A 15,928-nucleotide genomic window follows, 5' to 3' on the forward strand; every position below is an offset into this window, starting at 1 on the left:
TTTAAGATTTTATTTATTTATTTGACAGACAGAGATCACAAGTAGGCAGAGAGGCAGGCAGAGAGAGAGGGGGAAGCAGTTTCCCCGCTGAGCAGAGAGCCCAATGCAGTGCTGATCCCAAGACCCTGGGATCATGACCTGAGCCAAAGTCAGAGGCTTTAACCTGCTAAGCCACCCAGGCATCTCTTAAATAGTTTTTTTAAATGCAAATCCAGCAACTTGTGACCTAGGAGAAAAAATATTTTCATTTGTTCTTCTCACATTACTATTTCTGTACAGTACATCAATCACTCATGTGTCTCTACAATCACCAATTTCCTCATGTGTATCTCTTGGACTAAATTATAAAGCCATAGGTTCTCTGATGTACTGCCACACTCTGGAATGTTTTAATGGCAATCTGCCATTGAAGAACTTCCCACAGAACAAGACTTTTTGTACCTTATCTTCTTGTCATTTGTATTAATGCAGTCAGGTTTTTTTTTTAAGATTTTTATTTATTTATTTGACAGAGATCACAAGTAGGCAGAGAGGCAGGCAGAGAGAGAGAGAAAAGGAAGCAGGCTCCCTGCTAAGCAGAGAGCCCGATGTAATGTAGTTAATTTTAATGTAAAAGTGAAGTGGTTTAGTTTCTCCGTCAAGAAGGCATATTTTTAAATCTCCCTCTTTCTAAACCCTGAAATGATAAATAATTTTAAAAAAGGTCTTTAGATTTTTTTTTTAAATATCTACCTCTGCTTGAAAGGAAAAAAGAAAAACTCCATAGTTTAAAAAGACCAATCTCTCTCCTTACCAAAAAAAAAAAAAAGACAAAGAATGAGAAGAAAGAAAGGAAAGAGGAAGAAGAGCAGAGAAAGAAAATAAGAAATTAAGGGAGAAAAAGAGAAGCAAACCATAAGACCATTTTACGCATAAATTGTCCGAACACAGGCCCAAAAAGGGGAAATCTTTTCTGGAAGTTGAGCTCATAGCGTGTAATAATAAAGTTTGGAGAAACACCTGTACCACAAAAGTTGGTGCTCAATACCTACAAATAAGAGGTTTTCTGTCTAAGAAAACAGAGATAAGAGAAATCTGTAAAGAGCCTTAAGGTATATATCTTTGAAAATCCTCATAAATAAAGGTATAAATAGCATCCACAAATTAAAATAGGAAGTTGTAAAATATTAGACAATTATTAAGTAGAGTCAAATATTTAAAAGGACAACTAAACTTGGAAAAAAAATGCTTATTAACATTTTAAAAAGAAAACATATATGTATATGTGTATGTGTGTGTGTGTATACCAATTTCAATATATATTCAATTATGATTCATTGAGGTTAACTGAAGAAACACAATGCTAATACTGTTTACAAATATTTCTAAACACACAAAACAATAACATTTATATAGTATATGTATATAGTATATGTATATAGTAAAAAATAGACAAACATGAATGGGAATAATAAAGGACAGTTTCAAGAAAGTGGTTATCCCTGGAGTGGAAGGGATTGAGAATAAAGGCGAGGCCACCTTTAGTATCTAATTTATTCTCCATAAAGAGGATACTTTAAAGCTAATATGGCAAATATTAACATCTTTTTAAAATTTTGATAGTATTCATGAGTGTATGTTATTTTCTCCACTTTTCTATTTACTTGGAATTTTAATAATCACTACATACCTATTTAAGAAAACTTTTACATGCACTAGAAGCCATGGGGACTGCTGATCTTCACTGCTACATGGTTAGTTAGGGAGTCTCAAATACCATTCTCTTCATGTCTCTTTCAGAGGATTTAGTTTCTCTAAACCTCCAATCTCCTGCCTGGGGTATTTATCCAGCCATAAGTATCTTTGAAGCCAAACGCCTGTTTTCAGCAGAACACCTTCACCCCTCCCCCTTACCTGTCTGGTGCCCCAGAGTCCAGAATACGATTGCTCCTGAGAATAAGGAGCCTGTTGTCTTGAGGACAGAGCTAGGCTAATCCCATTACTGTGTGGAATAGGAATGGGTATCTGGGGATTTTTAGCTCCTCTTTGCAGCTCTTCTACAGATCCCTCTACCCCAGTTTCTATCGTGTCCCTCTCTTCCATCTTTCTCGTGCCCTGGTTCCTTGAATTTCTGAGTTATTCCAGAGTTTTGACAAGATGATCAGCTGGCACTGGTGGACAGCTCTCTATCCTTATCTAGATTTTAGCCTCTCCCACTCTGTCCTTCCCATCCAACTGTCCATTTCCCACCTTCAAAAAAGGTAAGACCCTACCAATGCTCACCCACTGTTACCTGCCCTTTCCTTTCTCTGTGCTCTTGTAGACATGTACTTAAAAAAAAAAAAAAAATGTAATTACTGTTACTTTAGATGAATTTACAAAGGAGTGTCAATACATATGTTCACCATTTTTTTTAAAGATTTTATTTATTCATTTGACAGACAGAGATCACAAGTAGGCAGAGAGGCAGGCAGAGAGAGGAGGAAGCAGGCTCCCTGCTGAGCAGAGAGCCCGATGCGGGGCTCGATCCCAGGACCCTGAGATCATGACCTGAGCCGAAAGCTAAATATATCTTTCATTTTTCATGTAAAGTTCCCATGTAGTACTTATCAGATGTAAAGTTAAAGGAATGTTCTGAGATAAACAAAGGAGGATATTACAACTCCAAAAAAGTCCGAAGTTCTTGCTAAGACTAGTCAAATAATGCTTCAACGTACTGTATGTACTTGAAAGTAAAGAGGTAATTTAGCCCAGTAGATAGATTTTTTAATCTGTTTACAAAAAGTACTCGTATTTAAGCCCATATCCCTTTCATCCTGTGGGAATATCAGGGTAACTTTTCAACCATTAGTTTCAAACTAGTGACATATATCTAAGCAGTCTTATTTGGCTTGTGTGTGTAAAATAAATTTGAACATGCATTTAGGTTCGGCTGACACTGGCCTATTCTGAAATAGATCCCTTCTCAAACTGCTTCTTGATTTACATATTTACATTATCTTCCTGGACTCTGTAGGTGAGTGGGGTTTATAACCCTTGAATGGAATTCTCAGCAAACTGAAACAGGAGTCTTTTACATGAACTCAACCTTCAGCAAAGACAGAACAAGTGTTGCGCACCAGCATTATAAAGAACTCGGACTGATGCCTTCCTTTCACAGACTCTAACAAAATATAAAAGAAAAAATATGGGTTCAGTAAGTCATAAGAGAACCGCTTTTTATGAGTACCACTTTGGACATTTTCAGAGAAACACAGAGCAAACCCTGAGTCCCTTTGTTCTTAATCCAGATTAGCTAATGAGTCAGCTTCAAATATTTATAAGGAAAATGCTTTAGGTTGCTTGGGGAGTAGCCCAGGAGTCTCAGTTACAAATTGATGCTTCCACCTTGAAATGTCTGCTACCTCAACTTGCAACAGCTGGGGGGCCAGTGCTCTGAGAAAAAGCCTGGCTAACGGCGCAAAGCCTAGTGAACACCCCATCTCAAGTTTTATGACTTCTTAATGGCTTGAATCACTTGTAGGTGTTTTTAATACCTGCTGTCAGTTTGGAAATGTTTCTCACTTGGCAACTGGATAAGGACAATAAACTTGTCAAGCAGGCAACTAACTATTCGATCTATTATTAAAAACATAAAATCCGAAGAAATGGAAAAGCTGTTTAGATCTATAGCTTCTCACTAGCACTTTTCATCCATAATGTCTTTTAAAAGCACTTCCTGAAGTTTATTCCCTTATTAAGAGAATTATCAGAGAATAAATCATGTGGTAATAATCTAGTGCTCTTTCGAAATAACAAAGAGGAGCAATAAATATGAGAAGATATTTATATTATGAGCTTTTAATAACTGCTGGTAGTCACAAACACATTATTTTAATTAAGGAAAGTCTCAGCAGAAATCAGTTACAGAAAGTATCTGTGGCTAATGCTTTCTTTCCGGAAAAAAATGCAAAGATAAATAGAAATTTTTGTTTCTGGAAAGAATAAATTCATTGAACACACAATTACCATTCCCAGACTCAGGTTTTATTTTATTACTCCTAAAATAAATTCCCAACTCTCCTTTCACTGGCTCAAATAAGTACTTTCAAAATAATTGATATCCATTGAGCAATAAAATGGTACCTGGTAATATTGTAAGACTTACAATTAATAAGACTTCTCCATTGTTATTCAGGAATAGAGTGAAGATACTTGAGAGACATTAACTCAGCAGAGTACATCTGTAGATATTAAATAAGACCTAGGTTTCCAAAATCACGAGTAAGAAAACTTGTAATCTCTGGATTTTTTAAAGAGTTCAATCAGACACATTTTCAAAATTACTTACTGCACATGGACTAGCTCAATATGAACAAACACCTTGTTCATTCTGAGCAGTTATCCATTGGTTACCAGTTACTTATTTGTAACAGGTTTATTGAGGGGGGGTCACAATTCAATGGATTATAAACGTGAAATGATTTAATTTTTCCCATGTCTACTCTAGGAGTTACAAACTGGTAGCCTATAAACTTAAGCAGTGCTTTGTTTTGCCTTTAGAGTTTAAAATAAAAGTGAATTTCAATGAAAGTGAGATAGGCACCATCTTGCTTGTTACTGTATTCCAGGCTCTCTGCAGCACACAGAATTCAATTTTAAGATGGCCCCTGATTTCTCACCCACTGGGGCACACCCAACCTATGACCCCTTCCTCTTGACTATGGCTAGGACCTGTAAATATGATGGGTGCCTCTCCCACAGATAAGTCACAATATATTGCAAAGGTGAAAGTACTTTCCAGATTCAATTAAGGTTCCTTATCAGTTCATCTTAAGTTATTCTAAAGGACAGTATTTTTTGGTGGGCTTAACCTAATCATCGATTCTCATTCAGAGACTGTCTTGGCCCTTCCTGAAGTGGCAGAGTTGCTTTCTGGCTGGCCTGGAAGAAGCACACAGTCATGCTGAGAACTGCTTAGAGACAAGAGCAGCTGAGAGTCTGAATTCCATAACTGGAAGGAAGTGAATTCTGCCAACACCCTGACCGAGCTTGGAATTAGATCCTGAGCTCCAGAGGGGAAGGCATTCTGTCTAACACATTGATTGTAGTCTTGTGAGATCCCAAGTTGAGGACCGAGCTAAGTCATTCCCACATTCCTGATCCTGAGGAAACTGGGAGATAATAAACATGGGCCATTTTAAGCTACTAAATTTGTGAAGATTTGTTAACTCTACAACAGAACCCTCACCTTGATTCACACTTATCCACGTTTCCATTTTTTTCTTTTTTTTTCATCTTAGAGAGTTTCTTTAATGTTCTCTACAGTTTCAGTTATGAAAACTTAGTCCTCTTTAGTCCACAGTTTTAAATTCCTGTCATTTTAAAGATCCTCCTGTCACCCAGTACAAGTTACAGCCGTGGCCCTGCCTGTTTGGAGTAACATGGGTAAAGTTCTGTCTTTCCCACTTTTTTCAGGGTCTACATTTCTGTACTGGGTTCTGTAAAGAGGAAAAGGAGACCCAGAGATAACATTACATTGGTATACGTGGTGGGAGGTCTGATCTACTTGGTCTGATTTTACTCGGTCTACAAAAGTGGATGTTCCCTTTCTCAAGGATGTTCAGTTTCACTCCAGCCCCCCTCAGTAGCTGAGGATTCCCTCAAGAGAAGGACAGTCAGATCTCCCTTGGTCCCCTGTTAGTGGACTACACCCAAAATGCCTCCCCAGGTTGAAAAATGACTCCTTGTCACTAAACTTGTCTGAAAGCCCAATGTCCTCCTCTAAACTCATACTTCTCCACAGAGGAGACCTGCATACTTAGAGGTCCTCATTTATGATTTCTGAGGATTGTGGAGAACTGGAAAGCGATAAGGTTGCCCCCAGCCTCCAACTCCTGCCATGTTACACTACAATACCTTCAAGCTCTGCTGGAGAGCTCCTTTAATTCTTTTGCCTTCAAAAATGCGTAAGAAGGAACTAGTCTTTAAATTCATCAATGCCGGGGCACCTGGGTGGCTCAGTGGGTTAAGCCTATGACTTTGGCTCAGCTCATGATCTCAGTGTCCTGGGATCGAGCCCCACCCACATCAGGCTCTCTGCTCAGTGGGGAGCCTGCTTCCTCCTACTCTCTCTCTCTGCCTGCCTCTCTGCCTACTTGTGATCTCTCTGTGTCAAATAAATAAATAAAATCTTTTTTAAAAAAAATCATCAATGCCCTCCAACTTTAGGCAACCCATATGTCTCTCACAAAATCAGAGAACAGGACCAGGTTTGGTCTACATAGATTTTAGTTCAATATTCGTCCAGCCAGAGAATAAAAAGAAAGATTCCTTTTTTGGGGACCCAAACACATTGTATCATTTGTATCTTCCATTAGAATTTAGAGTATAAGAGACGTTTTCCTCAAATTGGAGCTTTAGCTCAACTTCCTGGACTATAGGAAAAGTCTCACATCTGGCTGCTTAGTTCATTTAGCCAAGACAGCAAAAACATCTATTTAAGGAGAGAAAACTATAAAGTTCTAAAGACCAAGCACCATCTACACTCTTTTCCTCCTCCCCACAAATAAATCTACACTTATTCACCATTCATAGAACAAGTTGTCAAAAAATTGCCATCAGTTTTTCCCTCCTACCATCTTCACCAAAAATAGAAAGGGAAGAAACCCAGCCTCTAGGTTTGTTTCTCCACAGAGTGAATTCTCAAAAAACAGCACCAACTAGACTGAGACCCACTCACAAAAAAGCAAAAGCTTACTTCAGGTCATTGTGGATAGACCACTTTATTGATGTCAGCGATCAGCCCAACTTCAGTCTGCAATAATTCCTTGAAAAGCCTGTATTAACCCTACAAAGCTGCACATCCACTCAAGAAAGCATGTTTTTTCAGTGCTGTCTTTTTAAAAATTAATAACTTTATTTTTAGAGAAATTTTAGGTTCACAACAAAAGGTAGCCAGAAGTATGTGGAGTTTCCATATACTTCCATCCACCCCACCAACACACCACTTCCTGTACTACCAATACCTGCCACCACAGTGGTACATTTGTTACAACTGATAAACATACACTGACACCTCATTATTACCCAAAATTCATAGTTTAAATTAGACTTAAGTCTTGGATGTTGTACATTCTGCAGGTTTTAACAAATACATGATATATATCCACCATTATAATAGTTTCAGTTCCCTAAAAACCTATGTTGATACAAGTCCATAGTTTATATTAGAGTTCACTCTTGATGTTGCATATTTTGGGGGTTTGTACAAATGTAAGTCATGTATCCATCATTAAAATATACAGAATATACAGTGACCTAAAAATCCTCTGTGCTCTATCCATCCCCCAACCCCAACAACCACTGACCTTTTTTTTTTTTTTTTCAGTTTTCCAAGATTCATTGTTTATGCACCACACCCATGCTCCATGCAATACGTGTGCTCCTTAATACCCACCACCAGGCTCACCAATTCCCCTACACCCCTCCCTTCCAAAACCCTCAGTTCATTTCCGAGTCCACAGTCTCTTATGGTTCGTCTCCCATTCCAATTTCCCCCAATTCACTTTCCCTTTCCTTCTCCTAATGTCTTCCATATTATTCCTTATGTTCCATAAGTAAGTGAAACCATATGATAATTGACTTTCTCTGTTTGACTTATTTCACTCAGCATAATCTCCTCCAGTTCCGCCCAGGTTGATACAAAAGTTGGGTATTCATGCTTTCTGATGGCATTCATCCTTTGATAATACTCCATAGTATATATGGACCATATCTTCTTTATCCATTTATCTGTAGAAGGTCATCTTGACTCTTTCCACTGTTTGGCAATTGTGGCCATTGCAGCTATGAACATTAGGGTACATGTGGCCCTTCTTTTCACTACATCTGTATCATTGGGGTAAATACCCAGTGCAATTGCAGGGTCGTAGGGTAGCTATATTTTTAATTTCTTAAGGAATCTCCTCACTGTTTTCCACAGTAGCTGCACTAACTTGCATTTAATGTCTCCATAGTTTTGTTTTTTGCAGGATGTCATATGGTTGGAATCCTATAGTGTGTAGCCTTTTCAGATTGGCTTCTTTCACTCAGCAATATGCATTTAAGATGCCTCCACGTTTTTTAATGGTTTGATAACCCATTTCTTTTTAGTGCTGGATAATAGTACTTGTTTGGGTATACCATAGTTTATCCATTCACCTAATTGAAGGATATCTTGGTTGTTTCCAACTTTTGGCAATTAAGAATAAAGCTGCTATAGACATCTGTGTGCAAGTTTTTGTGTGGACACAAGCTCTCAGTTCATCTGGATAGGTGCCCAGGACCAAGACTGCTGGATGGGAAGGCAATGTTAGTTTTGTAACAAACTGCCAAACTCTCCTCCAAAGTGGATACACTGTGTTTTATTTCCACCAACTATGAATGAGAGTTCCTGTTGTTCCATATCCTTGGCAGCATTTGGTGTTGCCAGTGTTTGGATTTTTTACCATTCTAATATGTATTTAGTGGTATTTCATTGTTATTTTAATTTGCATTCCCCTGATGACATGGGATGTGAAGCATCTTTTCATATGCTTACATGCCATCTGTATATCCCCTTTGGTGAGGTATCTGTGAAGGTGTTTGTCCCATTTTTTAATCAGATTGTTTTCTTATCATTGTTTCCATCTGAGTTGGAAGAGTTCTTTATATATATTTGCATAATACCCTGTATTAGATGTGTCTTCTCTAAATAGTTTCTCTCAGTCTGTGGCTTGTCTTCATATTCTCTTAACATTGACTTTCACAGAGCAGAAATTTTAATTTTAATAAAGACTAGCTTATCAATTCTTTCTTTCATGGATGGTGCCTTTGATATTATATCCAAAAAGTCATTATCGCACCCAAGTCATCAAGATTTTTTCCTAGGTTACCTTCTAGGAATTTTTAGTTTTATAAAGCTAGGTGGCTTTATTTGTGGATTACTAAAATAACACCTAGTACACAGTAGACACTCAAATTTTAATGAATCAATTTACTTGTTTAAGTATTTGGTGTACCTCTGTGCAGTATAATAATTTCTTTTTTGCCTTAGGTTTCTGACAAGGAGTGTCAAAAACTCAGAAATTCCTAAGTGACAGGAGTCTTTGGAATGCTAATCAGGTGACTCCTGTGGACCCCTAGGTAGCTTCAGGATGGAGCTGGTCCCCCAGAAAGACCAACCAAATAATTACAGGTTTGAACGTACAGCCTGCTCCTTCTCCAGGGAGGCGTGTGAGACTGTAGACTGAGTTCAATACCTTGGCCATTGATTCAATCAGTTGTGCCTTTATAGTGAAACTCGGTGTACTTCTTCCTGTTTGGTGATCACAGTGATATGCTGGGAGAGTGAACCACCCAGTTCCTCAGGTAGAAGTCACAGAAGCTCAGTATTCAAGATCCGCAGACTGCTCTATGTGTGTGCCGTATATTAAAACAAAACAAAAACAAAAACAAAAAACTAAGTCTAATGCTTTCCTGCGTTGAGTTGTTCTAGTGAATTATCAAACTTGCGCTGGGTTGTGGGAACTCCCTAACTGGTAGTCAGTTGGTCAGAAATGTGAGTGGCTTCAGGACCCCCGAATCTGTGACTGGCTTCTAAAGTAAGGGTATCTGGATAGTGACCCTATCCTTCAGCCTATGAATCCTGATCCTAACTCTGGGTTGTCAGCGTCAGAAGTACAGGGAACTGCTGTTCCCCAAATTGGAATAAGAGAGAATACTGTGTATAACAAACCATTTAATTGCATTTCCATAAGTGTGTATACTGTATTTGTGTGATATCTACAACCAAGGCCCAGTCTCAATCAAACCACAAATTCTCACAATTAATGTATGGAATAGTTTTTAAACTAATTGTACAATTAAATGACAAATAAGAGTCCAATTAATGCATTGATTTTTTTCCATGCAGCTGAATGTTTGCCCTTATTTACTTTTTAACCAGTGATTATATATATATATATGTATGTATGTATTTGTTTCTCTAAGTAGTGTCATTAAATAAAATTTTATGGACATAAAAATAGAATTGAGATGCCAGGAACTACAATTTTGAAATGAATTGATTAAGATAAATCAAGACATCATTAACAGTTGCTGAAATATATAGTCACTACATCAGTACCTAATGGGACACTCGTTAATTTTATGCACTCCATGAAGAGTACATTCTAATAGCTTCTAGGTTAGCAGGGGTAAGTAAATTAGGCAAAACATCAGACAGGAATTAGAAAAGCAGGTGACTCCTATTACACTGGTTTTTCATAAGCTGAGATAAGGATCTACAATAGAGGCAATCAATTATTTCAAAAGAAATTCAAATTCAAAAATCAATAACTGGCTTTCTTTGCGCAAGGGGAATATCTAATAGCAGCAATCAGTAACTAGGGCAACTTCTAACCTGATACATTTAGCCAAAATGATTTCAATTTCTATCTTCAAGTATGTTTTAGTGCTTCTATTCCATCGTATTACTTTGAAAATTTTCATTAGAGATTCAAGGCTTTTCAGAACTGAAAGTCACCATAGAAATCACTATGAGAGAACATCTGCAGGAAACACCTTATGAAGTTAAATTTGAATTTGGTTTAAATATGTAATAAGGATGATTGTTATATTACACTAATCCTCTTGCTTAATGAAAGCAAAGTGAATAAATACAGGTGTTGTGTTTCACTTGTAAGGACTTTAGAATTTAGGATATTTTACAAGTACTGGGCAGATTTTATCTTTATCCTGTCAAATATAAAACAGATTTGTTAGCAAATCAATAGTGCAAAGGAAGAAAATGTTTCTTCTACTGGAGAGTAAAGGACAACCACTGTTTCAATCACCACTTTAACAGCAGTGTTTGCATTCAAACAATGAACTGTTAATTACAAATGATTGTTATCTGTATTTAAAAACAAGTTCTCAAGATACATATAGCCCTCCTCTTCTTCCCTGAAAGCTATCAACAAAATATCTCTGTGCCTTTGAATCTAACAAAACTAAATTATATTTTTAAAATATTCTGTACATTTGACTCTTCAGAAAGATTACCCTCTTGGCCACTACAAATTAAGAAAGGTTTCAGTGTGTGCAAAGAACTAACTAGCTTAAAATCTCTTTTGATTACTACTCTTTTCAGTGGAAGAATTTTAAGGAAATTTTTTTTAAAGAATCCAGAAATGTGCCCAAACCAATTAATCCCTGTCCCAACATTATATTTAAAATTCTACAGCTTTCTACCTTTTCAATAAAGATCATTGAAAAAGAGCTCTGAAAATAAATACATAAACAAATGAATACATATGTTAAATAATTGTAATTGCCAAATATAGGTGATACCTGCTAGAAAAGCAGATTTTAAGCTATCTGTGTACCACAGGATTTCTAAACCTCAGCACTGTTGACATATTGGGCTGGGTAATTCTTTGTTATGGAAGGCTGTGCTGTGCATCCAAGGTTGTTTAGTAACATTTCTGGTCTCTGCCCACAACATGCCAGCAGTTCCCACCCCCCTACCTCAGTCGTGACAACCAAAAAACGTCTGCAAACATTGCCAAATGCCCCTAAGGATGGGGACAAAATTATTCCTGGTTAAGAACAGTAGATAGTTTGTTGAAAATACAGATCGATAAGCCCCATCCCCCTGCAATTCTTTTCCCCCAGCAATTTTGAATCAGAAGTTTGAAGAAAGGTACATTTTTTTTTTTTTAACAACCACTCCGCATTTCCCTTATGTGGGTATTCCAGAACCCCATTTTGAGAGCCACTATGGATTTATTTGCCAGCAACATCCCAGGGTAAGGTGAGGCATTCACAAAGGTGGACTTCAAGTTTAGCCATCTGATCTCAACAACCCTTCTGGAAAACACAAACATCCTCAGAAAACCATATAGCTTTTTGAGCCCCACAGTATATAGAATGTTTTCATCAGCTCTGAATTCTCCCAACAATCCTCTGAGGGAGATAGAGAGGCTATTTTATAAATAGGCTTCCATACCATTTCTACCTCATTAGGATCTATATTTCTAGCTTCTGATCATGAATAACAGCACAACAAAAGCTAATCAACTCTTTCAACTGCATGGCATTCCCTAGAGAAAACAGATTCAGGGTTGTCTTATTGAAAGTTATACACCGAAAATCTGTCAGAATTCAAAGCTTGGGATTTTTCATATGTAAATGATTTTTTTTTTCATGATCCACATACCTCTTTCCTTCAGCGGGTATAACTAGATCAAACAGATCAGTTTGCTATAAAGTGGGCATTAAGGCATTCTATACTCTTACCTACACTTACCACTAAAATTACATGTGAACATGGGCAAAGATTTTTTTAATGAATTTTCAGATTTTTTCCATCAGGTAATTTACAAATACAGTAGTCATTTCAGTGAATGTCCCATCTTCTCTACCAGCTGAATTAAATGTTTTTGTTGTTTTTTAGCAGTCACATGACTCCTTATCTAGCTTCTCATCAGATAAATTCTCCTTTCCCATGGTCTACTGTCAAACCTATCCTGCACTGTGCCACTGACTTTTATGAACTAAATACAAGAGTGCACAGTTATTGCTGTCAAATTTATCTTCTTGATTCAACCCAAAAGCCCATTCTATTAAATGAGATAATCAAGCTGGTGATCAGGCTAGATGTAAATTCCTGTACAAGCCTGATATAACCTCTATCTTTCTTTTTCATCTTTCTCCCAATCATTATTAAGAGATATTTATACTTCTGAGAGCCTCTAAGCAAGATGAAATCATAAGGACATGTCAGGTAAATGGAACAGCACCATAAATAACTTAGTGGATCAGCCCAGACTGTATTGGCTTTCAACAGCCCACTAAATAATGCCCGAGGACGTGGGTAGTCAAGTATCTCACTACCAGCTTTCAACCTCTCTTTTCAAGCTCACCTCACCTTGATCTTCATCCTCTTTGCAATATTAAAAGCCAACAGGACTGTGTCTATTAATTGAATTTCACAGGACTTCTTACCTCAAGCCTTCTTACCACTCTCTTGATTCATCCTGTCATGAGATTCTAAGTCTGTCTGGTAAGATTCTCCTAATCCTTTAATGTCCAACACAACCATCTCCATAAAATCTGCCATCATTACTAGCTTCATTACCCAACTTTTTTGGAAACAAATTTCTCCTACTGAATTCTCATGGTAATATAGGAATACATCAGCCTTCAGGTACTCATCAATTGCTAATACCCTATTCATAGGTCATATCTATCTAATACCTAACACAATCTTTCTCACTGGGAACTCTTTGTTAATTAACAAATTAATATTATACCTCAAACTTGAAATTTCTATGAGAAAACTAGAAAACGGTGGCAGCTAGAGTTGGCACAAATTAGGAGTAGGCTTAAGAGTAAAAATAAGAATAAATCCAAGAAAATATTTCATAAACAATCCTTGACTTAGAAGGAATAGCAATAAAAATGTTCCTCTTCTAACCCAAATTTTAAAAATAAAATTAATCAGTCTAATGGGCTTCCATAACCATTTCTGGTGCCTTAGGATTTTCGCTTCTAGTTACTGTGATCATGAATAACAACCTAACAAAAGCTAATCAACTCTTTCAACTATAGGGCATCACCAGAGGAAATGGAGTTTGATTTCAGAAAGAGCAGTTCAGAAATGATGCAAAATCTATAGTGGCTACAGATGCCAAAGTAGGTTTGGGCCAAAATAGCAAATTACTTAACCAGTCCTCAGGTCACTAATTCATTTCAAAATGGTTTGACCTGGAGTAAGCTTGGTGAGCCTAACTCAACCTGCACTAGTTAAAAACTACTTAGAGGAAGTAGGCAATTGATTCCCCCAAAGGACTCTAATAAAAAACAACTTAAGTTAGAGAAAAGAAAAGAAGCTCGGCACTTGAGCCACTAATTATTTATATACTTCCATCATAATTGCTGAAATACAATTTAAGTTGGGAAAAACTTCTAACTGAAAACTTAGATTTTTTTTCCTAGTACCAATATAATAAATTGACCTATAGACAAATATATTTTAACAAACACTATTACTGCAAAAATAAAAAAATAAAAATTTGCTTAAGTAACCTAACCATAGGCTTTTCTTAAGCAACAATCAAATGGCAAAATTCTAGTTTGAACAAGAGTTTTTAGAAACCGTCTACATTCACTTCATGGGATAATATCTATTTTATCAAATTAATTGACATAAATATACATTATAAAATATAGCAACAATTTCCCACCAACATACTTTATTACATATATCTGAATATACATACATATATATGCATATATATACACACACATATATATATTTGCACACACTAATGTCAATGTGATGTGATATAAATAACAGATGCTTGAGAGCCCAGAGACCTGATTTTAAATACATCATCCTGACTTTAACTCACTTTGTGCCTTATGGTCACTCTACCTCTTTAGAATTGATGTCAGATGAAGAAAAGACAGATGCTTGGACTATATGAATTTTGGACGTGGGCTTCCAGTAATAACAGTCCAAGCCTTTATGATCTTACATGATGAAAGAGTATAGTGCTGAGATAATCTACATCTTAACCACAAGGATGTTAAATGTATTCTTCTTGGTACCAGTACTTTAATAAAATAAGAAAAAATAATGAAATAATGTCCATGCAATAAAACAAAATTAGAATACTTCCCCTACACCCTACCAGTTGCCTTTGGTTTTCTAGTATTCATTCTATTTCTTACCTTTCAAAAGCACAAAAAATTAAGCATTTTTTAATTAAAAAATTAAGCATTTGTTTATTCATTGAATGCGTCATTTTATATCATCAGTTTTATGCCAGGGACTGTTCCTAGGCAGTAGGGATGCAGTAATAAACCATATAGACAAGCTATCATAAATATCACAGATCTCATAACTAGTGGAGGAGATAGATAATAAATAAAGTAAGATAGATATGGAGTATGGTAAGGTGTGAAGGTGGCTGAGATATAGCTGAGTGATCAAGAAAGCCCTCTTTAGAGACTTAAGATTTCAAGCTGATACCTGAAAATAGGCCATAAGCCAATAATGTAAAGAGCTGGGGAATGTGCATTCTCAGCAGAGGGATATAAAGGCAAGGACAGGCCAAATTATGCCACTTTGATGACATTATTTTTTAAATAAAAGTTAGAGACAGCCTGTGTAAGGACTCTCAGACCCTCCTCTATCCCCCTGAATGCAAGAAATAAATCTTCTCTAAGAAAAGTACCCTCCTCGAGATGCCTGGGTGGCTCAGTTGGTTAAGCTGCTGCCTTCGGCTCAGGTCATGATCCCAGTGTTCTGGGATCGAGTCCAGCATCAGGCTCCTTGCTCAGCGGGGAGCCTGCTTCTCCCTCGGCCTCTGCCTGCCATTCTGTCTGCCTGTGCTCGCTCTCTCTCCCTCTCTCTCTCTGATAAATAAATAAAATCTTTAAAAAAAAAAAAAGAAAAGTACCCTCCTTGTACTAAACAGTAAATAGACATCTTTATCGCCAGAGATAGGGATGTTAAAGCTGAGAAAACTGTATAAACAAAGCTTGTTATTTTTACTAATCTACTACCTCAGCCCAAATTCCACTTAGAATTCCTTACTAACTGAAGCTCGCAAAGTTAAGTTTCCTTTGTTCTTTCAGTTCCTCACAGATTTATTGTCTCTTTATCTAGAAAGTATAAAAACTTCCTGCCTTGGTCATTTGAGTTGTTAATTTCCTTATTGGTCCTCCAAGCATATGTAATGGAACTTGGGAGTTTTTTCCCTGTTAATATGTTTCAGGTAAATTACTTCTTAGTCCAGCTGGAAGAATCTTGAGCGGAGGAAAATTTCTTCCTCCCCTGCAGAGACCCATAGAAACAAAGGTCTTGGGAAGAGAAAGGCATTGTTGTGTTGGTCATCAGGATCCATTTACTAAGCAAGAACATGGAGCACTGATCTAGAACTTCTGTAAAGGATTATTA

This window comes from Mustela erminea, chromosome 1 (assembly GCF_009829155.1).
Source record: "Mustela erminea isolate mMusErm1 chromosome 1, mMusErm1.Pri, whole genome shotgun sequence".
Taxonomy (NCBI): domain Eukaryota; kingdom Metazoa; phylum Chordata; class Mammalia; order Carnivora; family Mustelidae; genus Mustela; species Mustela erminea.